The sequence below is a fragment of the Hyperolius riggenbachi genome, chromosome 2 (genome assembly GCF_040937935.1).
Source record: "Hyperolius riggenbachi isolate aHypRig1 chromosome 2, aHypRig1.pri, whole genome shotgun sequence".
In the NCBI taxonomy this organism is placed as follows: Eukaryota; Metazoa; Chordata; class Amphibia; order Anura; family Hyperoliidae; genus Hyperolius; species Hyperolius riggenbachi.
The window spans coordinates 555,779,199-555,800,330 of NC_090647.1; positions in this window are offsets into that span (position 1 = coordinate 555,779,199).

Sequence of the window (21,132 nt, forward strand, 5' to 3'; positions counted from 1 at the left end):
AGCCCTTCAGGAAATCCCGTTCTTTGAACGGGATTTCCTGATCAAAGATCGCCGGAGGCGATAAAAGCGGGCGGGGGGATGCCGCTGTACAGCGGCTATCATGTAGCGAGCCCTAGGCTCGCTACATGATTTAAAAAAAAAATAAAAAAATAGTGCTGCACTGCCCCCTGGCGGTTTCTACTAGACCGCCAGGGAGGTTAATGGGCTGGCATCCACTGGCATCTGTAAAATTGCTGCAAGCTACCATACCTGTGCATGGCAACTACCCCAGAGCTTAGTACTTCAGGCCCATTGTGAGTTACAAGTGTGAAACAATGCACATTGTGACACATACAGTTCATGCAAAATAAGTTTCACTGCAACTGTCAGGGACAATTTCGGCTATCGCGTTTCCCACATTTTCCATAACAGCGATTGTGCTGTGATTCTGCCGCAATGTGATTGGTGTATGGTGCATTTGTGATGCATTTGCGATTTGTGACAGGACAAAAAAATGGATGAGAAAATATTTTAAATTATGCAATTGTGGGCAAACAGTTTCCACTCCAGCTTCATATTGTTTGGGGGGCACAAAGGGGGCACGATGGCTGAGTGATGGGGCATGTTTGGAAGATCAAAATCAATGCTTATATGGCGAGCTTTAGATATTTTTTGACTAACTAGACTAGTTTATTGGCTAATTGAAAAAGAAAAACAGTAAGCTTTCAGCTTGTAAACATTCAATTATTATTATTATTATTGATTTATAAAGCGCCAACATATTCCGTGGCGCTGTACAAAGTACAATCAGAAGGAGGTAGATTTTGTTGCAAATATAAGCATGATCCAGATAATTACAAGGGATCTTGCAAGGATTGTGAGGTATTTATGGCGAATAGATAAGAACCTTAGATTACTTAACACCAACATAGACTCAAGCTGATGTGGAGAGTTTTTTACACACCCTATCCTGTTCAGTGTGCGCTGCTGAAGCTTGGAAACAGTTACCTGTGTGTTACTGAGCGGGGGGGGGGCACAATAAATCCTAGGGGGGGGCAGTGCCCCAGCGTGCCCAAGTGTAGCACTGCCCATGTGGGCAAATCGCATAGCGGCGCTATTGCTATGCTATTTTCCTGAGATCCTATACTTTTTTTAGGAGGCCAATACCACAAAAGTGCAGCAGGCATGATGATGGCGATCAGGGAAAATAACACCGCAAATGCAGCACACTAATGGAAACATCCTTTCATGGTCCGCATTAGTTCACCTATTCACAGTGTACCTATTGCTTTGTGATCTGAAGGTAAAATTGTATCAATAATGGGCACCTTTAGCCCCTAGCCGAACGCTCCACGTCGATTGGAGTAAATGTGGCGGCAGCCCCAGGACCACTCAAGTCCTGGGGCGGGGTTTTGCAGATCGTGCACGCTGATGCACGCGCATCTTCTCATGAATGATGGAGTTCCGCTCCGCCATCAGTCTCCCAGCGGCGATCACCGAAATGAGACTGTTAGACGGCGAAACCGCTATTTACTTGGTACAGCGCTGCGATCTAAGGCAGCGCTGTAGTGGGGACAGCCGTGTGACACAACTGTCCCCTCCGAAGGCTCAGGAAGTGATCGGCTCTCATAGGTCGATGTCAATGTGTGCTCCCAGAAAACCAAGAAGTAATTACTCTGCAGCATCTCTGAAGGAGCTCTATAAGGCCCTGTTCACATTACAAACTCGGACGGTTGTGCGTTTGGAACGCAGCACATACGAACGCACGCTATCCGAGTTTGTATGCGTTGCGTGGCTGATCCCATTCACTGAAGTGAATGGGTCAGCGATGCGTTTTTGTAAAAAATGCGTGCAGCATGCGTTCCCGGACCGCACAGGTCCGGAACGCATGCAGTGTGAACGTCAGACATTGCACTCTATGCACTGTCTGATGTCGTGCGTGTCGGCCACCTGCACGTGTTTCCAAAACGCGGCTGGAAACGCGTGCAGTGTGAACGGGGCCTAAGCTGTAACAAGGAAATGTTTTTCTGTAAAGCTGTTGCATGTCTTTTAGAGCAGAGAGGAAGTTCTGACTTCAGGTCCACTATGGCCTCAATTCACTAAGCTTTATCAAACACTTTATCGAACGTTTGATAATTTACCTCATGAGTAAAGGTGTTATAGATTTATCAAAAGTTTTATCGATTAAACGTTTAATAAATCTACAACACCTTAGTGAATTCAAAATTTGATTTTACTCATGAGGTAAATTATCAAACGTTCGATAAAGTGTTTGATAAAGCTTAGTGAATTGAGGCTTATGTGTTTTGTTACTGTAGATGGAGGAGAAGCTCCAGTAGGTCCCAGAGAGGGCGGAGCCAGGGCCGCCTTGTCACCAGAGGGAGATAATGAACAATATTAACCGCTAGTATTGGAGTCGGGTCTTTAAAGCAAACTCACAAATTGAGCAGCAGGATGGAATCGGAGCACTCAGCAGATAGCTTGTGCCCCTGGGCAAGGTCTGACAGGCGTGTGCCTTTAATAGGCCTCAGCTTCCCCATAAAAGAGCCATCAAATTTTGCTACACAAAGAGGTTCCCCGCCCCCCATGCTCTGCTCCCTGCGCTGACCTGCGTGACACCGCTGCCTGTCCTCTTATCAGTGGCCGGGGTCACTGCTGTATTGGCGATGTGACAAATGCCATAAATCTATAATGCAGGAAGAGTCAGGGAGCCCAGGACACCTTCCCCCCCTCCCCCCGGCACACCGTGCGTCTTCCTGGTAGCCGTGAACCGCGAATTAGGCCGCTGGAAGCCGCCCGTAAATACAGAGCGTGTTTTTCCAGACCCGGCGATGCTAAAAGTTTATTGCTGGCATAAAATAGGCAGAAGGAAATGGTTGCCGAGACCTATTTATGCACCTCTGAGGAGCTGGCGGCATGAAATATACCCGCTATTTCCCAAAGTAGTTTTTCTAGCGCAGCCTTCCACCTAGCGCTCCCTCTACGGCAAGTTTATGTGCGGGGGGGGGGGGGGGGGTGCTGCCGCCTTTCACACTCCCGCCTTGCTGTTCCTTCTTTCCCCTGAGTGTAACTGAAGGAAAATTTAGACAAAAAGTTAGATACTTACCTCAGGAGAGAATCCTCAGGACAATTCAGAGACTTCCCCCATCCCCCTCCACCTCGCCGTTCCAGTGCAGGGACCCTCTGAACCTTTTTCGATAATGGCTTTTGAAGGAAACACAAGGTGAAAATAAACTAATGAGATAAACACACTGTTTTACTTACCTGGAGCTTCTGCAAGCCCCCAGCAGCCGTCCTGTCCCGTGCCGGTCCACCACGAGTCTCCGTTCTCCCGCTGCTAGCTACTTTCTGTTTCGCCGCCAGGCCACTACGCTTGCACGGCTTTGGCCACGCATAACCTTGCTTCGCATTCCAGTCTGCAATAGCGCTATTGCAGCGGGGAACGCAAAGAAAAGATACACGTGTCAGGGCGGCGCTGGCCTCGACTTACAAGTCGAGGAACGGAGTGGCGGCGGGAGAAAGGAGACTCGTGGAGGACCGGTGCGGGACAGGACGGCTGCTGGGGCCTTGCAGAAGCCCCAGGTAAGTGAAGCAGTGTGTTTAAAATGTATCTACAGTTCCACTTTAAGTTTTTACTGTTGTATTGTTTTTGCTCAGTGACACATTGGTTGAAGTATGCCAGAGCTAAAATCGATGAACTATTGACCCTTTTTATCTCTTTCCTGCTCTCAGAGGCCATTTACTGACAGGAAAGTGTTATATAGCTGCAGCTCCTTATCAGTGAGGGTTAGGCTATAGCATGCCTTCCAACTTTTTGAGATATGAAATAGGGATATTTAAGCCACGCCACTGCCACACCCCTAAACAGGCCCCCAGCACACCCCTAGTCATGCATATCATAAAGATTTTACAAAAAAATATATGTTTTGTCATTGAAACCACACTGGTCCTTTCTATCCTAGTTCATTTTACCTCATATTACTATTTGAAAATAAGAAATATATACATTTAAAGGATGAGAATAAAGGTTAGAGTCAAACACATTTTTTTAGTAGAAAAATACCTGCATTTACATAGATCTGTACATCAGTCCTAAGAGAGGGACATGAGGAAGAAAGAGGGTTCAGAGAGATTTGGTTCCTTAAGAGGGACTGTCCCTCCAAAAGAGGGACATTTGGGAATTATGGGTATAGTCTGACCCGGTCCCAACTTGGACAGAAACTGTCACTTACATACCTGATGTTTAAAGTGAACCTAAAGTCAGACAGAAAAAATTAGTTTAACTCACCTGGGGCTTCCCTCAGCCCCCTGAAGCTGATCGGTGCCCACGCTGACTCCATCAGATGTCCCTGGACCGGCCGGCGGCGACTTCCGGTTTCGCCATCACCGGCCGACAGGCTGGGAACGCGAGTGATTCTTCGCGTTCCCAGCCAGAATAGCGCCCCCTATGCTGCTATTGCAGCTGGAGCCGAAGGGAAAGCTGTGCAGTAGAGCGGATCCGATCGGGTTCGGCTATTTTTAACGGAGCTCCAGGAAAGCTTGTACTGCGCCTGCGAAGGACCACACATTGGTAAATATTGCCATACAGTGAAACCCCTGCTGCTTCTGCATGCCCATCGCCAAGCTTGTTGGCAGATTTTCAAGAGCTGCCAGAGTTGGATCCCAGAGGCTTCCCGTCCTGAGGTAAGTATACCTCAAGGGCACTTTTTTTTCCTTACAGGTTCACTTTAACCAAACAATTTATATGTTTAAAATATTGAGTGACGTATGACTGCCTTTAGGAGGATTTTTGAAAACAGCTCAACAAAGAGGACAGAGACGAGCTGGCGACGTTTTTGCTAAATATGGCATTATAGGTGACATCTTTGGCATTATCTGATAATATTTGGACTGTCACATAGGCGGCTGTGGAGGGGGGGGGGGGTAATACCTTTTCACAACACTGCGTGCGGGAGAATCCGTGCCCTTCTGAGGGCTGAATACACACCCCATGCTTCACTGCTATTGGATGAAAGCTGGTGTTATCAATGCCAACCCTACAAACCAACCCCTCACCTCTGATCCGGAGCCCTGCGCCATCCAACAGGCCGGGAAATACCACATTTACATCACAGAGGAGTTATAGTGGCCGGACCAGACGGTCCGTGGCTGCAGATAAGCACCCATTCCCAGAACACGGAGACAATGGAGGGAAAAGGTTACGGGCAGAGAGCTGGCGGACCCCTTGATCCGGGGAGGGAGAGAGGAATTGATGTTTTTTTAGAGAGTAAAGCAGGTGGCTGTATTGTTAATGGGAATATACCAAAAACGAACAAACTGTTCGTCATCACTGTATTTGTACACCTCATTTTATTACCATTAACATTGTTAGGGCCCTTTTCCACTACAGCGTTTGTGATTGCTTAATCGCAAAACTGCAAACCGCTAGTGATTTTAAAATCGCTACGGTTTGCTTTTTAACATAGGAATCGCGGTAGGTAATTTCCACTACTATTCGTTTTTTACTTAATCGCGATCGCTCCGCGGAGCGATTTTTGCCGTGATTTTGCTATGCAGTGCATAGCATAGCAAAATCGCGATCGCAAACGTCGGGAAATCGGCGGGAATTTTTTTTCTTTTGCTGAATCGCAATCGCTAGCGTTCAGCGCGAACGCTAGCGATTGCTAGTGGAAAAGGGACCTTATACACTTGGCTACTGAGGATAGCACATCTTGGTTCTATACCTCCACTTACAGCATCACAGATTGCGGACCCTCTAATCTGGCTAGTGCTGATATATACAATAGAGATGGCCTGAACAGTTCGCCGGCGAACGGGAACCGGCGAAGTTCCGGGGTTCGCGATCGCGGAGAACCGCAAACTTTTCCGGAAGCTTGACTCGCCCCCATAGTGCATCATTAAGGTCAACTTTGACCCTCTACATCACAGTCAGCAGGCACATTGTAGCCAATCAGGCTACACTCGCTCCTGGAGCCCCACCCCCCTTATAAAAGGCAGGCAGTGTCAGGCACTTGTGTGCCTGTACTAGTTAGAGAAGGGAGAGCTGCTGCTGCTGCTGCAGAAAGAGCTATAGGGAAAACTTAGTTAGGCTCTTGTAGGCTTGTTAGCTTTCTCCTTGCTGATTCTTATTGCTAACAAAGCACCCCTCAACAGCTCTTTTGAGAGCTAATCTTGTTCTTGTGATCTATTTTTGTTTTTGTTTTGTGTGGCCCACTTGCATTATATACAGCCCAGTCAGTCGCAGCTGGCCTTTGGCCTCTTGGTGGTAATTCGTACTGTGCCACTGCCAGGCCCAGCACATTCAGTGACTACCTGTGTGTGTGACAGGCAGCTGCACATTTGTAATCCCAATCACTGCACCTGTTCGGTGTTCAGTGCACCTACCTACCTACCTACCTACGTGAGCGCACGCATTGCTAATACCACCAGTCATTGCACCTGTTCATGGTACCTGTGTGTGTGTGTGTGTGTGTGTGTGTGTGTGTGTGTGTGTGTGTGTGTGTGTGTGTGTGTGTGTGTGTGTGTGTGTGTGTGTGTGTGTGTGTGTGTGTGTGTGTGTGTGTGTGTGTGTGTGTGTGTGTGTGTGTGTGTGTGTGTGTGTGTGTGTGTGTGTGTGTGTGTGTGTGTGACAGGTGCACATTTGTAATTCCAATCACTGCAGTGCATACCTGTAACCTGTTCAGTGCACCTACGTGAGCGCAAGCAGTGTAATATACCACCAGTCATTGCACCTGTTCACGGTACCTGTGTGTGACAGCTGTACATTTGTAATACCAATCCTTGCATACCTGTTCACTGCACCTGTGTGACCGCACGCTGTTTAGTATACCAATCTGTGCATATCTGTTAACTGCACCTGTGTGACAGCTGCACATTGTATTGTAATACCAGTCACTGGTACCTTTCACTGCACCTGTGTGACCGCACGCTGTTTAGTATACCAGTCCGTGCATACCTGTTAACTGCACCTGTGTGACAGCTGCACATTGTATTGTAATACCAGTCACTGGTAACTTTCACTGCACCTGTGTGACTGCACATTGTATTAGTCAAATCAATGCATACCTTTCACTTCATCCCCCCAATATGGAAAAAACAACAAGCAGAGGCAGAGGCAGACCCAGAGGCAGGCCACCCGGCAGGTCTGTTCGAGGTCGAGCTGACGTGATTTTGTGCGGCCCTAGACCAAAGTACAGTGCTCAGAAGAAGGCACGTCCCATCAACTCCCAAGATTGTCAGGACGTGGTTGACTATTTAACACAGAACACCTCATCTTCCACATCCACCAGCGCTACTCCAAGTACCACATCCGCTACATTTGACACTTCACAGGAGTTATTTGGTGGGAAAATCACTGATTCACAGCCATTATTGTTACAACAAGATGAAGGTGCTAAGCAAGTTACACCACCTCAAATGTCTGAGTTAGGCGACACTATGGACGTAAGGTGTGAGGAGGAGGAGGATGAAGTACCTGCTGTTGGTGCAGTTTTGGAGGTGTCTGATACAAGCGAAGCTTTGGAGGATGATTATGATGATGATACTGCCATGGATGCCACGTGGGATCCTAAGAAACATGATGATCAAGGGGACAGTTCAGAGGGGGAGTCAGAGAGGAGTAAGAGGAGACGAGTTGCTGAAAGAAGCAGGGGGAGCTCGTCCTCAGAAACAGCCAGTGGCAGTGTCCGGCGCCATGTATCGCCACCTATGGACAGCCAGCCAACATGCCCTTCATCGTCAGCTGCTGATGCCACCATAGTGCCATCACCCCAGGGTGGCTCAGCGGGGTGGAAATTTTTTAGTGTATATGCCAAAGATCAGAGCAATGTCATCTGTACTCTCTGCCACCAAAAATTGAGCCGTGGAAAGGCCAACACCCGCGTAGGGACAACTGCCTTACGAAGGCACATGGAGAAAAGGCACAAACTGCAATAGGAAGACCACCTAAGCAAAAGCCGCACACAAAAGCAAAGCCACCCTCCTTCTTCTCTTCCTCCTTCAGGTGCATCATCTTCAGCCGCTTTCTCCCTTGCACCTTCACAATCACAGCCTCCCTCCTCCACTCCGCCTCTCACCTTGAGCGGTTCCTGCTCCTCTGCCCACAGCAGCAGCCAGGTGTCCGTGAGGGCAATCTTTGAGCGGAAGAAGCCAATGTCTGCCAGTCACCCGCTTGCCCGGCGTCTAACAGCTGGCTTGGTGGAACTGTTAGCTCGCCAGCTGTTACCATACCAGCTGGTGGACTCTGAGGCCTTCCGAAAATTTGTGGCCATTGGGACATCGCAGTGGAAGATACCAGGCCGCAATTATTTCTCCAAAAAGGCGATACCCAAACTGTACCATGAAGTTGAGAGGCAAGTGGTGTCATTTCTGGCACACAGCGTTGGGTCAAGGGTCCATCTGACCATGGATGCCTAGTCTGCCAAGCACGGTCAGGGCAGGTACATTTCTTACACAGCCCATTGGGTCAACCTGGTGACCGCTGACAAGCAGGGAGTACGTAGCTGTGCAGCGTACCTAGTGACACCTCCATGGCTTGCAGACAGGCCTGCTGCCACCTCCTCTCCTCCTGCTACATCCTTTTCACTGTCGTCCTCCTCCTCGGCTGAGTGGCAGTTCAACTCTTTGTACAAAGGAGAGAATAGAGAGGCGTCTGGCACTGTAGCTTTAATTTCAACACAGCAAGTGTACAGTGATGTGGCAGTGAACAATGCAGAGTGTAAAGTTCAAATGATGCCAAAACTGGTACTTATCGTGCTTCTGCTGGAGGTGGGGAGGCAACTGTGGGCGCCAGAGGGTGCACGGCCTTACAGCCGTTTCACATTGGGGTGAGCCTTGCTTCTTCGGAGGCTATTCGTGCTACCCCTCTCGAGTTTGCAGTTCAACTCTACTGGTGCTGCGATCTCCTCTCCAGCTACACAGCCCCAGCTCCCCAAGGCCTATGCTGCGTTCCAGGTACGACGGTTTCACGCCATCTTAGACATGTCTTGCCTCAAAGCGGAGAGTCACACTGGAGCAGCTCTCCTGGCTGCTCTGAACAAACAGGTGGATCAGTGGCTGACCCCGCACCAACTGGAGATCGGCAATGTGGTGTGTGACAACAGCAGCAATCTCATTTCGACTTTGAATTTGGGAAAGTTGACACATGTACCCTGCATGGCACATGTGCTCAATCTCATAATTCAGAGATTTGTGTCCCAAGTACCCAGGCTTATAGGACGACCTAAAGCAGTCCAGGAACGTGTGTGGGCATTTCAGGCGGTCTTACACGGCCATGGCACGCTTTGCCGAAATCAAGCGTCTCACCGGCAACAACTTGCTGGAATTCGACCCTCCTGATGTTTGACCGCCTGCTACAACAGGAGAAAGCCGTCAAACAGTATCTCTACAATTACAGTCAAAGGACACAGTCTGGGGAGATGGGGATGTTCTGGCCGAAGTACTGGACACTGATGCGAAATGCCTGCAGGCTCATGCGGCCGTTTGAGTAGGTGACAAACCTCGTGAGTCGCAGTGAAGGCGCCATTAGCGACTTGATCCCATATGCTTTCTTCCTGGAGCGTGCGGTGCATAGAGTGGTGGATCAAGCTGTGGAGGAGCGTGAACAGGAACAGGAACAGGAGGAAGAGTTGTGGGATCAATTCTCAGCAGAAGCAGATGATTCCTCAACACCTGCGGCAGCACAGAGGGGGGAGGAGGAGGAGGAGGAGGAGGAGCAGGAAAAGTCTTGTGGGGAAGAGGAGTCAGATGATGAGGAAGGTGTTGTTTTGGAGGAGGAGGCAGAAGAACCACCGCAGCAGGTGTCGCAGGGGGCTTGTACTGCTCAACTTTCCCATGGTATTGTTCGTGACTGGGGGAGGAGGAGAACTTAGCTGACATCACTGAGGAAAAGCAAGAGGAGATGGATAGTACGTCTGCATCCAACTTTGTGCAGATGGCATCTTTCATGTTGTCCAGCCTGTTGAGGGACCCCCGTATAAAAAAACTCAAGGGGAATGAGCTGTACTGGGCGGCCACGCTACTAGACCCTTGGTATAGGCACAAAGTGGCGGAGATGTTTCCAAATCACATGAAGGCAGAAAGGATGCAGCACTTGCAGAAAAAGCTGGCAACTATGCTTTACAATGCGTTTAAGGGTGATGTCACAGCACAACGGAATAAAGGTACCACTGCCAGTAATCCTTCTCCCATGTCCACGCAGGCAAGGACAGGACCCTCCTGCGATCTCATGGTGATGTTGGACATGCGGAAATTCTTTAGTCCAAAGCCTCGCCTTAGCGCTTCCGGATCCACCCTCCACCAGCGCCTCGACTGGCAGGTAGCTGACTACCTGGCCTTAAGTGTGGATGTAGACACTGTGAGCAGCGATGAACCCTTGGACTATTGGGTGCGCAGGCTTGACCTGTGGCCAGAGCTGTCACAATTTGCCATCCAACTTCTGGCTTGCCCTGCCTCAAGCGTCCTGTCAGAAAGGACCTTCAGCACAGCTGGAGGCATTGTCACTGAGAAGAGAAGTCGCCTAAGTCAAAAAAGTGTTCGGTACCTCACCTTTATCAAAATGAATGAGGCATGGATCCCGGAGGGTCACTGCCCACCCGAAGACTAAGTCAGTCCCCGCACACAGCATCTCTGCCTGCACGCTGTGTGACTGCCTGCCCCATGACTAAGTCGCTCCCCACACAGCATCTCTGCCTGCAGGCCGCTTGACTGCCACCACCAACAGGGTCCACCAGGACTCCAGGCGGATCCCTGAATTTTTAAGGCCACTGCTAGCAGCGGCCGCTATAATAATTTTTCTGGTGCATGTACATGCCTGCCTAATTTTTCTGGCTGGCACTGCAGCTGCAACAACAAAACAAAAGGCATGTACATGTACATGTGTCAATTCCCCTTTGTGATCGTTACCATGCCGCGGTGAAGGGGCTTGCGTATCACAATGAAGCAATGACCGCCGGCTATATGAGTGTGTTGGGGTTGGGGGGCACACCTGATCCAAGAAGATAGATAATAAGGTCGTTGCTTCATTGTGGACAGACCAAATTCGAACAGCTGGACACTGAGTCACTGTTGTTCTGACATTCAGCTATCTCAGCCCGACCATATGGGCTTGAAAACCGCCATCGCCTGCACTCTAGCCATGGTGCGCACCAGTCCAGCACGGCCGCCACAACACAAACAGCTGTTTGCGGTGCGTTACACAGTGAGTTTGGTCTGTCAGTGTGAAGCAGTACTCTAATTACACTCCCTGATTGATGTATACACATGCAAGATGTTTTAAAACACTTTAGGCCTCCAATTTAGCATGCAATGTGATTTCTGCCCTTAAAACGTTGCTTTGCGTCAAATCCAGATTTTTCCCCGGGACTTTTGGCGTGTATCCCACTCCCCCATGCAAAAACTCAGATGTTAGACCCCTTGAAACATCTTTTCCATCACTTTTGTGGCCAGCATAAATGTTTCTAGTTTTCAAAGTTCGCCTCCCCATTGAAGTCTATTGCGGTTCGCGAAAGTTTGCATGTTCGCGAACGTTTGCGGAGGTTCGGGCCATCTCTAATATACACATTTGTGTGCCTCTGAGGAAGCGGTTTTTGACCATGAAACACGTGTGATTGGATCTTTTGTAACTCAGCCACATTTACATGACTGCAATGAAGTAGATTGATATTGATGAAGAATAAAGACTAGTCCAAAACCTGTCGGTTCTGTCAGATTTTAACTGCTTACTTTTTTTTGCTGGAGTGTTCCTTTAAGCAGAATCAGTGTACTTCTGGCTGTCAGCTCTGATGGATGTCTGGCTACTCAGGGAGCAATCTGACGTGAACGATTCCGTGCCACTTTTTAATCTGGGAAAGATGTTGTTGATCCTGGTCTTCAGCTTTGGCCTTCTGCTCCAGCGACCTCATCTGTTGTACCGAGTTAATCAGCATCTCCCAGCTGAGATTCATCTGTTTCCTAGCCGGCCGTGGAGCTGTGATAACAGGTGACAGTGGCACAGCGCGGGGACACAGCACGGGGTAGATGTGTGCCAGGGGAGGGGGGTGCTGGTTACATCACAGCTGTGACCTTCAGCGACACTTGCAGAACAGAGACAGACAGGGCAGGTCCTGAGTCACCACCTGCACAGAGTCCTTATCTGACCAGCTGCCAGGGCTCCGGGCATAACTGATATAAATCACTCTGAAAGCAGGGCAAGCAACTTCCTGAGAGCAGCAGACAGCGGGCAACCTGCTGCAGAGAAATGACAAGTCCCAGAGTTCATAAGGTGCCCATTAATGGTGCAATGTTGTTTGTACAATATTACCACTTCCGTGTAAAATAAAGTGTACCTGTGCCGACTAAAAACGAAAGTTTTATATGAATCTGGGGCATCCCGACTGCTTCAGGCTGATTGGTCCTTCGTCGTCCTCCTGCACCGCCTGGATTCTCCACTAGGCGGTCCGGGATCTTCGCAGGTCGGGACATACTGCGCATTGTGCTTCCATCACCGTGAGAGTTGTGCACATGCTCAGTACTACTGCTCAGGTGCAAAACGCTGCCCCTGCAGGAGCGCCGCGGGAGCGCCGCCGGACTGCACCTGCGCTGGCTGACGCCCACTTGCAAAGTTACCGGCCCACATAGCGGAGGATCCAGGCAGCAAAGGAGGACCAATCAGCCTCGAGGGGGCTGGAGGAAGCCCAAGGTATGTATAAAACGTTTGTTTTTACTCGTCTCAGGTACACTTTAAGGACTACTTAAAGTGGACCTGAACTCTTGCACAGGACAGAAAGAAAACATAGAGAAATGCACCCTGTATGCATTTAGAGAGTTTAGCCAGTCTAATTCTCCCCATCAGTTACTAACCACCACTGTAATTTGATCTCTCAGCTGTGTGAGCTCTGCTCATGGCAGAGCAGCTAATTTGTAAACACAGAATGTTAACCCTATGTCTACTTCCATGAAAGCAGGAAGAAGGCACACCGCAGATTTATTGCAGGATTTGTATCAGCTGTAACAAAGGAATGTTTTTTTTCTTTAAAGGTCATTATGCTGTTGCGTATCTTTTAAAGCAGGGAGGAAGTTATGAGTTCAGGTCCGCTTCAAATATCCTTCAATGGTATACTCACCCAGTTTACCCTTATACTATATAGATTTGGTAAGATTAATGGAAGGATTGAAGAACACTCATTTTGTTTCCAGTACAGGAAGAGTTAAGAAACAGTTGTTATCTATGCAAAAGAGCTTTTTTGACCTCTGCAACTCGCAAAGTCGCAGAAAGCTCTATCTTCTGAAGCTTTTACCTCAACTGACTCTCACTGAATCTTGTTTCTTTAAAGGGTCACTTAAGGCAGTAAAAAAAAATGAGCTTTACTCACCTGGGGCTTCCACCTGCCGGCGGGGCCAGGAGGATCCGAGCGAGACTGCGTGGGCACGGGACAGCTGGAGGGGGCTGGTGGAAGCCCCAGGTGAGTAAAAGCGGATCCGAGATGAAAAACTAACTATAACAAGTAACTTGACTATATATCTTATCTAACGTTTAGAATCTAGCTGCAAACAGATTTAATAGAAAATGATTGTCTTCCTGTGATACAATGACAGCAGCCATGTTGTTTGTAAACATTACACAGAGGCAGGCTTATCTGTATCTTGATCACTAAGCCTGTGAAAAAAACCTAATCCCCCTCCTCCCCTCTGCCTCTGAAATCAATGGCTAACACCTCCTCCTCCTCCTGCCCAGACTGAGCTCCCATGAGCCCTTGCTACTGCCAAGGCTCTCTGAAAACCTGTGGGCGTGGTTTATTTAGTTTATAGGGAATTAGAGTATTAAAACAAAAATAAAAAAGTATTTGGCTTGAGGAATGCCCTATAAACTACAGGAAAGGAACACAATTATGCAATGAGTAAAAGTTCACCTCGGATCCACTTTAAGGCTTTACTACCTGTGCCTATAGGCTCCTGTGAAGTAAATCTGGGCCTGGGTGTCGCTAAAGTGAGAGGACACTGTTGTGTAATGTCTCCCACTGAAGTCTGAGGCAGTGACATAGCAACACTTTCATGGGGCCCTCAGATGTAGGCAATCTTAGCAGTGACACCTGCCCCTACCCTCTGGATATGAGTTAATTGGTAAAGTTACATTCTCATGCAATCAAAACTGCACATAGTTCATAGGCACTAAGGCCCGGTTCACACGTGAAGTGGCAAACGGACCCGTGAGAACGGATCTGATCACCAGTCGATCGGATCCATTTTCACTCCATTTCCGTTCAGCTGCTTTCATTCCGCCACCCATCACCAAAGTGTACTTTTCTATTCAGACCGGTCTGTTTCTTCACTAGTGCGATGGAACGTTGCGTTTTCTCATTGCCCCAATGCATTGTTTCTGTTTCAGGTCCGCTGGGCTGCGGTGTCCGGAAAAATTGGTGGTGCGAGAAACTTGCGGTCCGTTCAGCACATGGTGTGGGACAGATCTGTTGTTTGAACAGTTCGCATCTGTTCCATTTGTACAGTATCTGTTCCGCGAACTGACCGTATTTTTGAACACAAGTGTGAACCGAGCCTAAGAAAACGGCAGAGGGTAGAGAAACACAAAAAATTGAATGGTGAATACATGAAGTACCCACTGGGCCGCCATGCTCCAGGGGCCCATAGCAGCTGCTATGGCTATTGCTACGCCCCTGGGGCAGAGGATCCTGGTGGTTAATTTTATGGTGGTAACTTATGGCGGCAAGACGCTCGCATTTCAAACAAGTGTGCTCCCAGCCTCAGCAGGCTTTGCAAGGGCAGAAAACCCGTTGTGGGTTTTCCAGAAGGGGCGGGGCTAACTATTAAAACCTGGATTTTATGGCACAGGTGCTATTCCGTTATAATTTCTGCTGCCTGTGCTAATAGTGTGGGCTTTATTTTTACACCGGAGGCCCGCTTTAAAGAGAAACCGTGACCAAGAATTGAACTTCATCCCAATCAGTAGCTGATACCGCCTTTTCCATGAGAAATCTATTCCTTTTCACAAACGAATCATCAGGGGGCTCTGTACTGCGGATATTGTAGGGAAACCCCTCCCACACTGTGATGTCAGGACCATGGTCCTGAAAGTTATCCTGTCTGTGAACATGATTGCATTGTGGGAAATAACAGCTGTTTACAGCTGGGTCCAACTGCCAAAAAGGCAAGCAGCTACTTCCACTGACATCACCTGCCAGCAGTAAAAATGTCACCATGTGGTAAATGTCAGAATGTAAATCAGGGAGAGGAAAGCTTTTACAATGGGCAAACACTGACTAAATCATTTATACATAATTATTGTAAACATGAAGCCCTTTTTTAATTACATTATTTTCATTGGAGTTCCTCTTTAACTCATTTCAGGAGGTTTTCTTTAACCAATGACTGAACTGGCACATTTTTACAGCTGCCCCGTCAGGTTTCCTCGCTAATTTGTCATTTGTGTAAGCGGCGGGCAGCCCGGCACTGACACATTAACAAAGCATAAAACGATTAGGGGGTAATGACAGCTGAACCAGGAAATGATGCGTGGCGCGGGAGGGGCCTGCGCACAATGGCTGACACTATTGTGTCTGGCTGAATGTCAGCTCACGGCGGCGCGGCTAGGCTGCTGCGCTTCTCTCTTCCCTCCGCACAGATCAGTGACCTTTCCCTTATTGGAATGTGGCTCCCCAGAGAATTACCTCTGGGCCTGACATACATATAATTGCTGTGTTTAGTGTGCACCTGTTTGATCTGGGAGAGGGGAGGGGGGGGGGCATCATCAGAGAGGAAATACCATATACACAGAGTGATGACCCTGCAGTGGGGAGGATTGCTTCTTAAAGGACCACTGTCGCAAAAATGTGTAATATTTAAAATAAGTGTACACAATCATTGTATGGTACATGGGTGTAACGGCCAGTGAAAAATACAAACTACAGAGAGTCATAACTGACACAGAGAGGATCATCGGGTCTCCTCTTCCATCACTTGATCTCCTCCACTCTGCTAGGATGATGAAGAGGGCCACTGTGATCTCCCGTGATCCCTCTCACCCAGGCAGACGCTACTTCAATCTCCTCCCACTGGGCCGCCGCTACAGGACTATACCATGCAAAACCTCCAGACGGAAGAACACCTTCTTCCCCCAAGCGGTTCAGCTGCTGAACTCCAACCTCCCCCCGTCAGGCCCACCTTCTGGCATGCCCTAGCGGGGCCTTCCAGCCAGCTCTCACCGACGCCCGCCCTGGTTCCCACTGCCCTGGGCACTATGGGGCCACCATCATCATCATTACTACTACCATTATTGTCATGACTATTATTAGTATTGGACTGTTCCTGCTGACAGGAAGAACACTTACTGATGACCGGGGTCTGTTACTAACGAGGATCAGACCTATACCATTACTGTAATTCCAACTGTCTGTGTTGTGTTGTACGTCTTGTCTTCCTATACTATGCCTATGCCATGTGTACCACAAATAATTCCGAGTACTGCTCTGATTCTGATTCTGACTTATTGATTAGAACCACATTTCCCCCAGAGTAAAAGGCAGTATTACTTTTTTCCAATATATAGCACTGACATCTCCTGAAGCACTGTACAGAGTACATAGTCATGTCACTGACTGTCCTCAGAGGAGCTTACAATCTAATCCTGCCATAGTCTGATGTCCTACCATATTATTATTATGTATTTATATAGCACTGACATCTGCTGCAGCACATTACTCTTGGGTTTCAGCAACATCAGTAATTTCCCTGAGAGTCAGACAGGAGAAATACCAACTAACAGCTTGTACAATTAGCTAGCTGACTTGGGGGTTAATTCACTTTGTAGGACGAGATCCCCGCACTTTGGCCCAATAAGGTGCCTGTCAAGTGACAGGCAGCCTATTGGACCAATCAAAGTGCAGGGATCTCATCCTACAAGTGCACTGGACCTGACACATTCCAGAGTGGGACAATTGGAGCAGCTGTTCATTTTGGGGGGAGCACGAGTAAGTTAGTAGTGCACGCTACAGCAGTAGCGTGCCTACTTTGAAAATTTTACTTGCGCTGCTTGAGCAGCGTAGCTTAGTGAATCAATCCCTACTGATTTGTTTGTGAGCCACATGCAGCGGTCAAAAGAGCCACATCTGCCTCCCGAGCCATAGGTTCCCTACCCCTGCTCTAGCTAGTGCTTTGAGCTGTGTAGCTGATGCAGGTGGCTTGTGATGTCGGGCCAGTCATTGCGGGAGATGATGTCTGTGCTGGTTGCTTTCCCAGAGGTCATCATCTGCTGCTTGTAGCCGGTGTCATGTGAGCCCAGATGACTTGTGTTATGTCTCAGACGATCGCCACACCTCCTAATTATTCCTGGCCCCTCCTCATTTTCATTAATCGAATGCAAGGTGTTCACAGCAAATAGGCTTCCTGACTCTGGTGCTTTACACAAGGGAGTTTTTTAATTTATTTTTAGCTCTAGGAGAATATTCACAAGAGATTATCCCGGCATTACTGGTGCTCCATTCAATGCAGACTGGCACATGGCACCCGCTGTAGTGGATTTAGCAAGACCTGCAGAAAGAGAACTGGAGCAATAGTGGACAAATAGCACGCCTTATCAGAGATAGCACGCCTTATCAGAGATAACATGTCTTATCAAAGTTAACGTGCCTTATCAGAGTAGCATAGCGAGTGCTACGAACTTATGCCTGCTAATTGGCAATGGCACTCGTCCTGTCCTGAGCCCCTGCGGGTTTGTAGCGCTCGCTATGCTGCGCTGATTAGGCGTGTTAACTTTGATAAGGTGTGTTAACTCTGATAAGGCATGCCATCTCTGATAAGGTGTGCTATTTCTCATAGCACGGTTTAGTGACTCAACCCCATGGTGTGCAGAAAACGCATACAGAAAACTGACAGACGAGTGTGCTCCCAGCCTCAGCTTATTACACTCACTCTGTCCATCTCTGATGGAGCAGAACTGGCACTGCAGACTTCTCCAGCATCACTACAGTACACTGCACTTGGGGAGTGGTAGAGAGGTTGGGGGCATGGACGGTGTACACAAGAGCCTGCTGCACACCAAATAGGGACTGTCTACAAATATTTGTCTACAAAACTTTGGATGAATCCTTATCAGTGGCTGAGCAGATGCAGTCATTAGAACAATTGTGCAGAGAGCAGGAAGTGTTTTTCTGTCCGTGCCCTTAGTTGTCAATATCTCAGGGAAGGGGAAAAGAAACTTATCCCCCATGGGGCCCCCTGTTGCTTCTGGGTCCCACTGCGGCTGCATCCCTAGCAGGGTCCATCTTTACGCCCCCCTGGGAGGGGGCATGCAGCAGGGACAAGGTCCTCCAGCACCCAAGGCTGAGACCCCAAAGTGCGCCCCTCCATCCCTCCCACCCCAGCTGTCACACACTGATTGCTATTAGACTAAGAGGGCCACAGGGCCCACAACCTCCCCAACACCTTAATATCTAGTTATCTGGCTTGCAGTCACTGCCATGTATCCCCTTTTCTTATTTCTTTCTGCTTCAAACACAATTAGGAATAACAGCTGAATGAATTTTGCGCCCCTTCTACACTGCGCCCTGAGGCTGGAGCCTCTCCAGCCTATGCCTCGGCCCGGCCCTGCGTGGCGCTTACACATGCAGGCATGGAGGGTACATACATGTAGTGGAGGCTCTGCAGCGGGCGCACAATCAGCGGTTGGTGGGCGGGCTACGGCAGATTCTTAAAGCATATCAAGGTATTGGTGTATTACTGACTGTGGGTTAATGTATACAACATGTATGTGATGAGATGGAAGGAGAAAAGGTGCAAGGTTAGCATATGAGGAGTTTTATGACTTCTTTGCAGTAAAAATGTTTTAAACCTAATTATGTTAAAAGGTAAAGTGCCATTATGTACTTAATGCGTTATTATTATGTCCATTAACCCTTTCGGGACCGGCTGCCGAACCCCCCTGAAGGACCAGGCGATTTTTCATGGGGGAGGGGGGGTGGGGCACATTTGGGGGGGTCAGGCAGCCGGATCCCCGGCAGGGCTAGCTGGGCATGGTGTCCCCCCTGTAGCCAGCAGCCATTACTCACCTCCAGCGATGAGCAGCTGTGGACCCCTCTGCTCTGGCCGGCATCCTCATTCGTGCTGCCACTAAGTTCCGAGTCGCAGCTTGATGACGTCACCAAGCCTGGACCCGACACTTAACGCAGAGCGAGTGGGGATGCCGACCAGAGCGGAGGAGAGCGCCGATCGCCGGGGGAACGGCATGAAGGTGAGTGGATCCTCTTCTTTCCCCCCTTCCGCCGCAGCTCTTACTGGTGATCACTACGATCTGCCGTCGATCGTAGTAATCAGGAGCCAATCGCGATGGTTCCTGATCACTGAGGAGACATGTCAGCTGTCATATGACAGCTTAATCTCCCCTCTCGGGTGCGCACGATCTCGTCTGGAGCGGAAACGGCAGGCAGCGTAAATCCTACGTCACATCAGGCTTAGACAACCACAAGTGCGGCGTAGGATTTACTACAGGCGGTCCTGAAAGGGTTAATGTAAGCCATTGTGCTGTGAAAATCCATTTCAGGGGTGTGGGATTAAGCGGTCACTCTAAGCACCCCTAGAGGAGAGTGGAGGGAACTTCCCTGCTGCTTAATCCAAACAAGGGAAGTGCACACCTCCATACCTACCAACTTTTTGAGATGATAAAGAGAGACACTTAAGCCACACCCCTGTCACACCCCTAACCACGCCCCGTCACACCCCTAGTCACGCATACAATAAAGATTTCATAAGAAAAATATGTTGTTTTATAATTCAAACTACACTGGTCCTTTCTATCCTGGCTTATTTTCCTTTATTTTAACATTTTAAAATTAAGTAATATATCAATTTAAAGGCTGGGAATAAAGTTTAGAATCAATCAAACACATGTTTAGTAGAGAAATATATACTTACATAGAAAGAGGGGCAAAGTCCTGAAAGAGGGACAAATAAGGAGGAAAGAGGGACAGGGCTCCCAAAGAGGGACTGTCCCTCCAAAAGAGGGACAGTTGGGAGCTATGTACCTCCCAAATTCAAGACACACCCCTAGCCACTCCCAACCACACCCCTAGTCACGTATATCACAAAGAATTCATAAACAAAAGATGTAGTTTTAGCATTTAAAACACACCGGTTCTTTTTATCATGATTAGTTTTATTTCATAATAACATTCGAAAGTAAGAAATATATTAGTTTAAAAGATGGTGATTAAGTTTACAGTCAATTTAAAACATTTTCAGGAGAAAAATACATGTACATGAGAACTGAAAGAGGGACACATAAGAAGAAAGCAGGACAGAGGGACTGGGTTCCCAAAGAGGGACTGTCCCTCCAAAAAAGGGACAGTTGGGAGCTATAGGAGTGTATGGGGGAGGTGCTGCTATGAAAGGCCACTTATGCCCTTTATAAGTTGCTATAACAACAAAGCACTAGGGAGGTGACGACACAGACAGCATGGTAGACTGACATGGAAGGGAGGAACCAGAAGGGAATCCTAGCTGGACGCTGATACTCTCTATGCGAAAGTGGCGGTATGCGGGGCATGACGCCACAGTAAGGAAGCAGCGGGCACAGTAAGAGAATGGAGGAGGAAGGCAGCAAAGGGCACAGGAAGAGAATGGAGGAGGAAGGCAGCAGGGGGCACGGTAAGAGAATGGAGGAGGAAGGCAGCAGGGGGCACGGTAAGAGAATGGAGGAGGAAGGCAGCAGGGGGCACAGTAAGAGAATGGAGGAGGAAGGCAGCAGAGGGCACAGGAAGAGAATGGAGGAGGAAGGCAGCAGGGGGCACGGTAAGAGAATGGAGGAGGAGGGCAGCAGGGGGCACAGTAAGAGAATGGAGGAGGAAGGCAGCAGGGGGCGTGGTAAGAGAATGGAGGAAGAAGGCAGCTGGGGGCACAGTAAGAGAATGGAGGAGGAAGGCAGCAGGGGGCACAGTAAGAGAATGGAGGAGGAAGGCAGCAGGGGGCACGGTAAGAGAATATAGGAGGATGGCAGCAGGGGGCACGGTAAGAGAATGGAGAAGGAAGGCAGCAGGGGGCATGGTAGGAGAATGGAGGAGGAAGGCAGCAGAGGGCACAGGAAGAGAATATAGGAGGATGGCAGCAGGGGGCACGGTAAGAGAATGGAGGAGGAAGGCAGCAGGGGGCATGGTAAGAGAATGGAGGAGGAAG